The 13,007-nt window shown below is 40.7% G+C and overlaps 1 protein-coding gene across 2 annotated transcripts in view; it reads left to right on the top strand.

Moving 5' to 3' along the window:
* Positions 1 to 12,729: 12,729 nt before the first annotated feature.
* RAB27A (RAB27A, member RAS oncogene family) overlaps positions 12,730 to 13,007 on the top strand; it is a 66,417-nt gene continuing 66,139 nt past the window's right edge. The window contains exon 1 of one of the 2 annotated variants that reach the window (XM_046654011.1): positions 12,730 to 12,870. The gene's annotated coding sequence lies outside the window, so the exon portion shown is untranslated. The remainder of the gene's footprint in view (positions 12,871 to 13,007) is intronic. The other variant, XM_046654009.1, reaches the window with a different exon arrangement.

Here is a 13,007-nt window from a genome sequence, read left to right as displayed (position 1 = left end):
ATTTTTTAAGTTATCCTTTTAAAACGGTTGAGAACATTCTGCAATAGAAGAGTATTTAGCTTTGGCCTACACCATCCCCTAATCCTCATTTCCCATACTCCTTAAATATTTATATTCCTAGTTTAGTTAAATCAATAAGTGATATTTACATATTATGAGAAAAATATTGTTCACTCCTGAGCAAAGTAGTGATGTGAAATCTTTAAAAAGGATATTGTGCTAAGTTATTGCTTTGCTTCCCACTCTCTTTGTACACAGATCTGAAGAGATCTCCTGGATGTGGAGTGTAATTTCTCATAGCCACCTTTGCGCTTTGCGGTTTGTTGAAAAAATGTTTGGAAGGTTGACTCTTCCACAACTGCTCTTTGCTAGCATCCTTGGAATTGCTGGAGGAATATATATTTATCAACCAATATTTGAACAGTATTCCAGAGATCAGAAGGAATTAAAAGAAAAGTTGAAATTGGCACAAGAATCAGAAGAGAAGAAAAGTTAGTACTACGTGGAGTTGAACTGTAATTGCTTAAGGTTCTATTAAAATTATACATTGACTATAAATAATCCAGTAAAAACTGCTTGATATATTTTAAACATAAATAAATCATATGTGATGATTTTAAATGACTTTTTAAACCAGCACTCTCAATTTTAACGTTTACTGTACTTTTATTTGCCATTTTATGTCTTTTCACCAGGACGGATTAGTAATTTCTTTGTCAGCAAAAATGAATGTCTTGAGGAATATTTTGTTTCCTAGTCAAGGTTTGTTTTTCTGGGATTGCAGAATATACAGTATCGTAGGGTGACAGTGTAGACTGTATTTATAAAATAGCTGCGAACAGTGTTTACAGTTGTATGTGTAGATGAAGTGAACCAAGTGAACCAGCTCAGACGGAATGCCCCTCAATTAGCCTACACTCAGCCTGGTTCAGTATACTTCGGCAGTCTTTCACCGCCAGCCATGTCTCATCCCAGGCATGATGGAGGTGTAAATGGAGAGTTGGGGTGGCTCAGATCAAATGGAGGTTTTAGAGAAGATAGATGGTGTATATAGGGTAGCAAATATGACATATCTGTTTAATGCACTAAGCAAATTTGCATTAATAGTAGCGGTAAGGGAGGGGTTACTTTGTTATGGAGCTGTCACTCATATAGGGAAAGAGATTTTGGAAATTGCTAAGAACTGCTATTACTTTTTTACCCTAACAGTCTTAAGCATGTATTTTCAATGAGAGCTTTAAGTGTAATCACATATGTATAAAATGCTCTATTTAAATCAACTTATTTTTATTATTATTTTTTTCTCAAAAAGTAAATTCATCACAGCTTAATCTGAGCTGTCTGTGTTGAGTGGAACCCAGGATGGGTAATTAAAAAAAAAAGTGAAAAAATTATGAAAATAGTACATGGTCATTAATAACTTTATACAGTACAGAAATTAACAAAATGAAAATTATCAATGTATATATTGGTTTAGTCAGCACCTTTAACAGTTTAGTGTGAGCTTTTGAGACTGTTTTTCGTCTATGCACATAAAAATATATGTAAAAATTTTACTTCATGTACCAAGTATCTACTATGTGACAGGCTTGTCTTTGCTTACTACAGGTAGACTGGGGTTCTGTTCTATGTGTCTTCTCATTGTGGGACCCAGGCTCAAGGAGCAGCCCCTATCTGGCTTATGACAGAGTAGAGGATTGAGAGACAGAGACTGAGAGGAAACGTGAAATTGTAAGGTTCTGCTCAAATGTGGCAAATGTCACGTCTTCTCATATTCTGTTCATTTAGAGCATGTGAAGCCCAAAGTTAAGGGCAGAAACAGACTCTTTGCACACGATGCAATCAAGTCACTTGACAATAGGCAGGAATACATAATCCTGTTATATCCAAGGAGTGATAATCCTAACATCAAGGTAAATTGAACTGCTTTTGATCCTCTTTTTGAGAAGGATGCATTGGTCAGTGTAGGAGTCACATACCAAGTTGCCAGAGGATGACTTGATTTTTTTTTTCCCAGTAAAGATACTGCAGCTGTTCAAATCAAATCCATAGTAAGATACAACTTCACATACACTGGGATGACTACAGTAAAAAGACAGAAAATAGTAAGTGTTCAGCGAGAATGCAGAGAAAGTAAAACCCTCATAAACAGTGTAGCTGCTGTGTAACAGTTTGATAGTTCATCAAAAAGTTAAACATAGTGTTACCATATGGCCCAGCAATTCTACTTCTATGTCTGTCAATAATGGATAAACTGGTATATCCACACAGTGGAATATTACTCAGCCATAACAAGGAATGAAATAGATACATGCTATAACATGAATAAACTTTGAAAACATAAAGAAACTGGGGGCAAGAGACTATGTATTGTATGAGTCTTTATATGACATATCCAGAACAGGCAAAGCATAGAGATAAAGTAGATTAGTGGCTTCCAGGGACTAGGGGAAAGAAGGGAGAAAAAGGGTTTCTCTTTAGGGTGAGGAAAATGTGATCATTGACAACTTTGTGAATATATTAAAAACCACTGAAGCATATACTTTAAAAGGGTGAACTTTATTGTGTGAGAATTATCTCTCAAAGCTGTCAAACAACAAAGATGCTGCATCCAGAATAGCAACTGCAATTGAGGTAGTCTGTTCTTTTCTACCACAATCCACATAGGTTTGTTTTTTTGTGGTAAAATATGCATAACATAAAATTTACCATTTTTAAGTGTACAGTTCAGCACCAGTGAGTACGTTCACATTGTTGTATAACCATCATCACTATCCGTCTCCACAGGTAATCATTTTCCATCTAGTTTTCGTAAGGCCCAGGGAGGTGAATTGAATGGGGGCTAGATATAGAGATGCCCTACCCTATATCCTTCACATCTTTGAAGATGGCATTAATGTCTGCAATTCTTTGCATGAATTACTTCTAATTTACTATCTTAGCCAAGGAAAGCAGGTTCAGGGGCTTTCAGTTGGTCCTTTCTACAATAAGGGTTTGGTATGGACTGAATGTGTCCCCTGTCCCCTATTCATGTGTTGAAGCCCTAATCCCTACTGTGAGGGTGTTTGGAGGTGGGGCCTTTGGGAGGTAACAGGTCATGAGAGTAGAGTCCTTCTGAATGTGATCAGTGCCCTTATAAGAAAAGATGGAAGAGATGATCTCTCCGCCGTGGGAGGATACAGCCAGAAGGTGGCTGCCTGCAAACTAGGAAAGAGGCCTTCTCATCAGACACCAAATCTGCCATCACCTTGGTCTTGCACACCCCAGCCTTCAGAACTGTGAGAAGTGAGTATCTGTTGTTTAAGCCATCCATTTTATAGCAGCCTGAGCAGACAGGCAGGGCTTTTCCTGTAAGGTCAATGTGAGGGCTCTGCCAGTTACTGAATAATGTATTTATCTCACTCATGGACTTGGGATGGGGGTGGGGGAACAACAGAGTGGATTCTGTAAGATGAATTTGGGCCAAACTGCATTTATCCTTTCACCTCCATGAGCCTCCACTCTAACTGAAGGACTATGGTGACGTTAAGCCTCCGTGTACCAGTATCAGCTCAGATCATGTACCCAGCAGGCATCAAAGTCTGGGTATTCCTCTTTCTCCAATGCACGTTTATCCTGGGTAATGGCCTTGGGTGTCTTGAAAGGAGCAGAGGAATGTTTATTGTATATTCTTGTGGCATTAAACAGTTTATTCCTTAGGTGAGTACAGCTTCAATCATTGGCTCTAAGTCTATAAAATGACTTAAATTGGGGAGCTGATGAGACCATGATTTCCATTGTGGGCAGACACACAGCCTTCCACTCACTAGTTCTTGATTTCCTTTTAAGGAAAGTATACAAGTCAAGAATCACCCCTCCTCCTCCGAAAATGAAAAACACCCCATCTATCTTTCCCTTCAGAGCACCATCATCCATTAGCCATTTCCACAGATCCCTGTGGGTCAACACCCTGGCTACACTCCAGTCTTGCTTCCATTATCTTAGTTATGTCCTGCCATGTGTCCTTCGCCATTTGGGGATTCTTTTATTTCTAATTGATACTAGGGAGCCCTGTTGGAGCAGCGTCTTCTACGTCAGTCACAGCCCAAAAGGACAACCACCGTTGTCCTTTTTTAGAGATGGTGGCCTCCTCATCAGTGTGTGTATCCTCACCAGTGTCTCAGTGAAAGGAGTATCATTGGGGCCTTCTCACGTAACACAATCAGGTGGTGGTTTCTGCAGTCTCATCACAAATCCTTTCTATCCCCAAGGTCAGGAGGGCAGGATGGGGGAGTAAAAAAGTTAAAGAGGGAAAGCCAAGACAATGATAGATTTTCAAGTTGGCTACTAGACTTGATCATATGGGATTTTCTAAAGAGAATTTTTAAAGGTTTTTTTTAAAGATTTTTTTCTTTTTCTCCCCAAAGCCCCCTGGTACATAGTGGTGTATTTTTAGTTGTGGGTCCTTCTAGTTGTGGCATGTTGGATGCCACCTCAGCATTGTTTGATGAACGGTGCCATGTCCGCGCCCAGGATTCGAACCAGTGAAACCCTGGGCCACTGAAGCGGAGCACGTGAACTTAACCACTCGGCCACGGGGCTGGCCTCCTAAAGGTTTTTTTTAGCTATTATTTTGAAATAATTTCAGACTTAGAGAAAAGGTGCAAAAATGGTACAAAGAATTTTCATATACCTCTTACCCAGTTTCTACAAATATCATTTTACCACATTTGCTTTCATCTCTTTCTCCGTATATATGTATGTGTATACACACAAACACATTATTGTTTTTCTAAACCCTTGAAGAATAAGTTGCCCACATGATACCCTTTTACCCCTGAATATTTCAGTGTACAATTCCTAAAAACAAGGATGTTCTCTTTCATAATTCCAGTATAATGATCAAGATCAGGAAATTAGATTGGTACACTATTATCTAATCTCAGATTTTATCCAAATTCTACCAAGTCACATTAATGTGACAAATCTTTTTCTAGCGCAGGAACTAATTCAGGATCATATTTAAATTTAGTTGTTATGTCTCTGGTTTCATTTATTATGGTTCCTCAATCATTGCCTTTCACAATCTTGACATTTTTAAATACTGGTCTGTTTTGTAAAATGTGCTTTTAATTTAGGTTTGCTTAATGCTTCTTCATGATTAGAAGATACAGGCTATGCATTTTTGGTACGAATACTGCAGAAATGATGTGTCAGTATGATTCACAGATTCCTATTTTATTTCTTGAATTACAATTCATTACTATCACCAGGGCTGGCTGCATGATTTGTGGGGACCTGGGTGGGGATGAGGACTCATAGTCTTCTCATGGCGAATGGGCAACTCCCAAGGGATTGCAGCCTCCATGCTGGGGCATTCTTGATTCCCTGGTGGTGGTGGTAGGAGGCCCCTGCCAAGTGGCACGCGGACTCAGACTAGACTACCAGACTAGGGCAGGGACACCTGCCTTCTTGCCTGTCCCATGGTGCTGTCAGAGTATGCACCCAGCCCTCATGCTCCCTGTCCCCAAGCCCAGGGAGGAAGATGACAGTGGAATGTGGGCCTCCCCAAGCCAGGGTGACCCAGTCACTGCCCTGGGGCAAGGCGGTGAATGCAAGACTGGGCAGGGCCCAGGGGACCCAGGGGGTTAGGAATGGGCAGTGGCAGGAGTCAGAACCATGTGTGAGCAGAGGCTTCAAGCCTCCTACATGCTCCATTGTGCCATCAGATTTCACTTATAAAACACAAAGATAAAATTATGAAGAATTTCAAGATGGTGACTGCAGAGCATTAAAATTCTGAGCTCAGAACGCTGTGAGATGTACCAGTTGCATGCCCGTGAAGCTAACCCTGACAATCACTGTTTATTTTGATGTTCAAATTGTCCCAGATTTGGCCAGTGGGAGCCCCTTCAAGTTGGCGCCTGTGTCTTTTTATAAATGTTTATTTAAAATACAAGAAGTAATGTTTAAACGTTATCTGAAAATAATTTTGCAGTTTAACAAGTATAAAACAAGACTTGATGGTTTACAACTAGGTATAAATACTTAAGAATATACTTTGACATTCACTGTGGGCATTTTTGAAAAATAAGTTTTGTTAATGTAGCTTAAAACAAAAGTATATTTATAATCCCAGTTAAAATAAGCAAGGCCTTAGCTGAGGAAGAGTCCTCTCCCAGGATGGATCCTGTGTCCTTTTGACATGTCCCTGTCGTCTTTTGAGCACTCCTTTGCTTTCTTGTTCATCCTTTTCTTTCCTAGACCAAGCTTTGAATCAAGGACTATTGGTTCTTTTTTAAAAATTGAAACAAAATTTACATAACAAGAAATTAACCATTAACCATTTTAGATTGTACAATTCGGTGGCATTCAGTGCATTGACAATGTTGTGAAACTATCATCTCTGTTAAGTTCCAGGACATTTTCATCACCCCAAAAGGAAACTCTCCGTGCAGTAAGCAGCCATTCACTTCCCTCTTCCCTCAGCCCCTGGCAATCAGTCTGCTTTCTATCTCTATGTATTTACCAATTCTGGATGTTTCATATAAAGGGAATCATACAATATGTGATCTTTCATGACTGACTTCTCTCACTTAGCATAATATTTTCGAGGTTCATCCATGTTGTAGCATGTATTGCTACTTCACTTCTTTTTATGGCTGAATAATATTCCATTGTACGGATATACTATATATATATTTTTTTAAAGATTGGCACCTGAGCTAACAATTGTTCCAATCTTCTTTTTTTTTTCCTTCTTCTTCTCTCCAAAGCACCCCAGGACATAGTTGTTTGTTCTAGTTGTGAGTGCCTCTGGTTGTGCTATGTGGGACGCTGCCTCAGTGTGGCCTGATGAGCGGTGCCATGTCTGTGCTCAGGATCCGAACTGGCGAAACCCTGGGCCACCAAAGCAGAGTGTGTGAACTTAATTAACCACTTGGCCACAGGGCTGGCCCCTACAGTTTCTTTATCCATTCATCCACTGATGGTCATTTAGGTTGTTTCCAACCTTTTGTCTATTGTAAATAGTGCTGCTATGAACATTTGTGTACAAATATTTGTTTGAATACCTGTTTTCAATTCTTTTGGGTATATTTCTAGGAATGGACTTGTTGGGATATATAGTAATTTTCTGTTTAACTTTTTGAAGACCTGTCAGACTGTTTTCCAAGGTGATTGTATCATTTTATATTCCCACCAGCAATGTATAAGCAATTTCTCCACATTCTTGCTAGCACCTGTTATTTTTCTTTATTTAAAAAAAGTTATGGCCAACCTAGTAGGTGTGAAGTAGTATTTCATTACAGTTTTGATGTGCATTTCCCTGGTGACTAATGACGTTGAACATCTTTTCATGTGCTTGTTGACCATTTTTATGTCTTCTTTGGAGAAATGTCTATTCAAGTCCTTTGCCTACTTTTTAATTAGGTTGTTTGTCTTTTTATTGTCAAGTTGTAAGAGCTCTTTACATATTCTGATACTATATTCTTATCAGACATATGATTTGCCAATTTTTTCTTCCATTCTGTAGATTGTGTTTTCATTCTCTTGATAGTGTCCTTTGATGTACAAAAATTTTAAATTTTGATCAATTCTAATTAATTTTTCTTTTGTTGCTTATGCTTGTGGTATCAAATCTAAGGAGCCATTGCCAAATCCAAGGTCATGAAAATTTATGCCTGTGTTTTCTTCTATGAGTTTTATAGTTTTAGCTCTTAGAATTTAGGTGTTTGATCTATTTTTTAATTACAGTAACATTGGTTTATAACATTATATAAATTTCAGATGTACATCATTGTATTTAAATTTCTGTGTAGATTACATTGCATTCACCTCCCAAATACTAATTACAATCTATCGCCACACACATGTGCCACACACCCTTTCACCCTCCTCCCTCCCTGTTCCCCTCTGGTAACCACTGATCCAATATCTCTTTCTATGTGTTTGTTTGCTGTTGTTTTTATCTTCTACTTATGAGTGAGATGATATGATATTTGACTCTCTCCCTCTGACGTATTTCACTTAGCATAATACCCTCAAGGTCCATCCATGTTGTCACAAATAGCTGGATTTCATCATTTCTTATGGCTGAGTAGTATTGCATTATGTATATATACTACATTTTTTTTATCCATTCATCCCTTCATGAGCACCTAGTTTGCTTCCAAGTCTTGGCTATTGTCAGTGATGCTGCGATGAACATAGGGGTGCATGTATCTTTATGCATTTGTATTTCCATGTTTTGATAAATGCCCAGCAGTAGAATAGCTGGATCGTATGATAGATCTATTCTTGATTTTTTGAAGAATCTCCATACTGTTTTCCATAGTGACTGCATCAGTTTGCACTCCCACCATCAGTGTATGAGGGTTCCCTTCTCTCCACATCCTCTCCAACACTTGTTTCCTGTCTTTTTAATTATAGCCGTTCTGATGGGAGTGAGGTGATATCTCATTGTAGTTTTGATTTGTATTTCCCTGATAGTTAATGATGTTGAACATCTTTTCATTTGCCTGTGGGCCATCTGTACATCTTTGGAGAAATGTCTGTTCAGATCTTTTGCCCACTTTTTAATTGGGTTGTTAGTTTTTTATTGTTGAGATGTATGAGTTCTTTGTATATTTTGGATATTAACCCCTTATCAGATATATGGTTTGCAAATATCTTTTCCCAATTGTTAAGTTGTCTTTTCATTTTGTTGATGGTTTCCTTTGATGTCCAGAAGCTTTTTAGTTTGATGTAATTCCATTTGTTTATTTTTTTCTGTTGTTTCCCTTGCCCCATCAGTCTTTGATCTATTTGAGTTAGTTTTTATATATGGTGTGAGGTAAGGGTCCCACTAATTCTTTTGCATGTGAGTATCCAGTTCTCCCAGTACCATGTGTCAAAGAGACCATTCTTTTCCCATTGAATGGCCTTGGCACTCTTGTTGAAAATCAGTTGACTATAGATTATGGGCTCATTTCTGGACTCTCAAGTCCATTCCACTCATCTATATGTTTGTCCTTATGCCAACACCACACTGTTTTGATTAGTGTAGCTTTGTATTAAGTTTTGCAATCAGAAAGTGAGAGTCCATCAACTTTGGTCTTCTTCAAGATTGTTTTGGCTTTGGGGTCCTTTGCAATTTCATGTACATTTTAGCATTAACTTTTCCATTTCTGCAAAAATGATGTTGGGACTTTGATAGGGATTGCACTGAATCTGTAGATCGCTTTGGAGAGTGCTGCTATCTTTACAATATTATGTCTTCTAATCTATGAACACAGAATATCTTTTTATTTATTTAAGTCTTTATTTCAGTAGCATTTTGTAGTTTTCAGTATGTAAGTCTTGCACCTCCTTGGTTAAATTTATTCCTAGGTATTTTATTCTTTTTGATGCTATTGTAAATGGGATTGTTTTCTTAATTTCCATTTCAGATTGTTCATTGCTCATTTGTAGAAATACAACTGATTTTTGTGTATTGATCTTGTATCCTGCATCTTTGTTTATTTCATTTATTAGCTCTAATAGTTTTTTGGTAGACTTTTTAAGGATTTTATACACATAAGATCATGTCCTTGGTTCTTTTTATTGGAAAAGGGTATTTAGAAATTAAGATCTGGGTCCTAAATGTGGTCATAGCTACTGAGTTATAATTGCTTCTAGAGCCTCTTAGGAGACAGAACTGGAAAATATACTTCCATACATATCTATAAATAATTCTATTTATATATATTAGAAATCATGAGTTCTTACTGATACCTCCAATGGCAATCCTATTAATGAGACTGGAGTTGGGACTCTGCATGTTTCAAGCAGCAGCCTGCAGTGTCAGAGAAGCCCCAGAGCAGGAAGCAAGAGGTATACTGGGACCAATTCTGTGGCTAGAATAAGAAGTGGTGCAGAGAGGATTTTGAGGCACAAGATGTGTTCAGTATAGTTAGTTTCTGTACTAACTTTCCTTGTTTTCCTCCTGCCTGTCTGGACACTTTTTTCTCAGACTCTTTTTTGGATTTCCTCTGCCCAAGTCTTAAATGCTGAGTGATCCTCTGGGTTCTGCACCAAACCCCCTCTTTACCCTCTCAGTACATTTTCTAGACTAGCTCATTGACTCTCAGGTCTTTAAGTACCTTTGGGTCATAGCTCCAGTACACGTCTTCTGTGCTTCAGATCAAGCTCCTCAACTGCATACCTAATAGTTTGACTAGGATGTTCTGCTGGTGCTGGTCTATCAAACTTGAAATGTCCTAACCTTGTTCATTATGGCCTATTTCACCCTCCCCCCTGTGCAACAGGGCTTTCTTCCTTTTGCTCAATGTTTCCTACTTGCCCAAACCAGAAACCTGGGCATCTCCATGGATTCCTACCTCTCCTTCACCCCCTACCACCAAGTCTTCTTGATTCACTCTCCTAAATATCTCAAATCTGTCTATTCAACTTCATTCTCACCGCCACTACATCACTATTATCCCTCACTTGGATTTCAGCATGCTAATTGGCCCTTCAAACCCGTTCTTACCCTTCTAGCCATTAAGAAAATAGGTTCTAAGTTCTAGTCCTGGCTGTGCCACTTATTAACTGTATGATCTTGGTCAGGTGGCTTAATCACTTTAAGGCTCAGTTTTCTCATCTGTAATATGGGGACAAAAACAGTACTTGTTTCATAGGGCAATTGTGAGAAGTAAATGAGGTGATCTATGTAAAGTTCTTAACATATTGGCTGATTCATATTAAATGGTCAATAAATGTTGGCTATTATCATTATAATCATTCCAGGGTTCTTCATAATCCAGCCTTTGCTTATTTCTCCAGTTTCTTTTCTGATTGCTTCCTTCTATTCACTTTTTCAGCTTTTCTGAACTTCTTTCAGTTGCTCGAATATCTCATGCTCTCTTGTCTCCAGGCCTTTCCTCTGCTCTCTTTTCCTAGAATTCTCTTCTCTCTCACCCTCCCACCTTATTCATCCTTCTTTACTTATACATTACTTTCTCTGGGAAGTTTTGATTTGGTGTCACTTATCTGTCTTCCAATAACACTTTTTAACTTCTCTTATCAGGGATCTCATCTCGCTGCACTGGAGTTAACTGCTTACTTGTTGGTTTCTGAGCCTCCCTGAGAGCAGGGACCAAGTTACCTTGTTGACTATTGCATCTCCAGTACCTAACACAGTGCTTGACTCACTGAATGAATGAATGGTGATGAATGGGCCACAGCACCACTGTCTGTTTTCTGATCAGTCTGATAAACTCCTGGGGACAGCCCTGCCTGGCTGCAGGAGTGGGGAGGGCTGAAGGGAGGGCTTTCCTAGTATCATATCAGCCATTAACAGCTGCTGGATTGTTGGCCCCCCGGATCTTAGCTGATCAGTGAGTCCCAGGACGGTTTCTGTAGACATCAGCATGGGGCTACCTTTCCTGTTTTAATCTCCACCAACAGTCTGATGGCCCTTCTCTCGCTGGGGAACATCCCTTGAAAAGATCATCTGATAGTGAAATCTGTTATCTTTAACTCTGAAGTCACTGTGTTATATTTGCCTGAAAGTATTAGATTGAATGTATGTATATTCAGTATTTGATGTGGTCTATCCTATATGTGGTTTTGTATATTGTACATATATCTGAGAAGGTAGTTGTAATAGAAACTGTGAGTGGTTACAGACTGGAAGGATGATGGGGCTGGGCAGGCAGGCCTGGGGCAGCTGGAATTTGTGGTACAAGAAGAGGCAGATGAGTGAGATGGAACAGATGATAAACTGGACTAGGGCTTCCAATCCTTTTGCTCTACTTAGAAATGGGATTATTTGGTTCAGAAGTGCTTTGCCTGAGATCCCATGGGGGCAGGCCCCAGGCCACTGGATGAGGAATTTGTCTGCCTCTGAGTGGGAACCTAGTGGCTTTGAACCTGCTTCACAGCCACAGGTCCAAGCATACACAAAACCTTTGGCGCTGAGAGAAGGAAGCCGCTGGGGGGCAGCAAAGGCTGGCAGGTTTTTCCTTACAGCTGCTATTCTTTCAAGTACTTTTTTCTTTTTTTAATGATCGGCTCTCACACTCTCAAAGAAATTTAATTTAGAGTGATTTTATAATCAGAACTAGACTGTACGAGCAGAGACCCAATTTGTCATTACCTCTCAGAAATATATTTATTTTTTCCTGTCAGAATTTTACTTTTTCCCCCCTCTTGTCATTTCTAAGAATCGCAGAGCTTTCCTTCGCCCCGGGAAGACCATCCCCGGGCCGACTCGAGTGAGGAGCTGGCGGGGTGGGATGGACAGTGGCAGAGCCGGAGGCCGGGCGGGCTCCGGGAGAGCCGGACCTGGGGGCGCCGCGAGTAGGAGCCCCCCGCGTCTCAGGAACCCGGGGCAGGGCAGGCTTTGCAGCTGCTCAGCACCTCTGGCTACAAGGTGGAGACACCGATCTGATGCCCTGGGAAACACCTGTAGAAAATGGCTTTTGAGGAAGGAGATTTGGCGAGAGTCACCAAATTATACCTTGCAGTGCAGCGATCTTGGAGCAGTTTGTAAATGTCACCTCTGTCTCAAAACGAAAACAACCCCCTAAGGTTTCGCGCCTTCCAGGAAAGGGCGGTACAGACCTGGCTTGAGACAAATGAGGCGAGCGGAGTTTTTTTCGTGGCTCAAAAAAGCAGGCGTGGCGGGACTGGGAGCGGCGCGCAAGGAGGCGCCCGCAAAGGCCGAGTTGGGCGGGGTGCTCCTCGAGGTGACAGGAGGAAGCAGGAGGTGGCGGGTCGAGAGGAGGTCCCGCCCCAACCTCGCTCTCCTTTACGGGAAGTGATGTGGGGCCGGACGGAAAACACCCGCCAAAGACCCAAAAAGGCCAGCAGCGACTGGACGCGGCGCGTGCGGAGGCAGAGCGGCGTGGGCACAGCGGGCTGAGCCAGGTGAGCCCGGCAGCTGCCCGAGGTCGGGAGGCGTGCTCCGGCCCCGCGCCCGGCGGGCTCCGATTCATCCCGGAGGGCTGAGCAGGGTAGCAGGCGACTGGCGGGGCTGGCCCTGGGGCTGGGGCAGGAGGCTGCGG

This window comes from Equus quagga, chromosome 2 (genome assembly GCF_021613505.1).
Source record: "Equus quagga isolate Etosha38 chromosome 2, UCLA_HA_Equagga_1.0, whole genome shotgun sequence".
In the NCBI taxonomy this organism is placed as follows: Eukaryota; Metazoa; Chordata; class Mammalia; order Perissodactyla; family Equidae; genus Equus; species Equus quagga.
The sequence above is the reverse complement of the archived record's forward strand: the minus strand, read 5'-3'. Positions and strand labels throughout refer to the sequence as shown.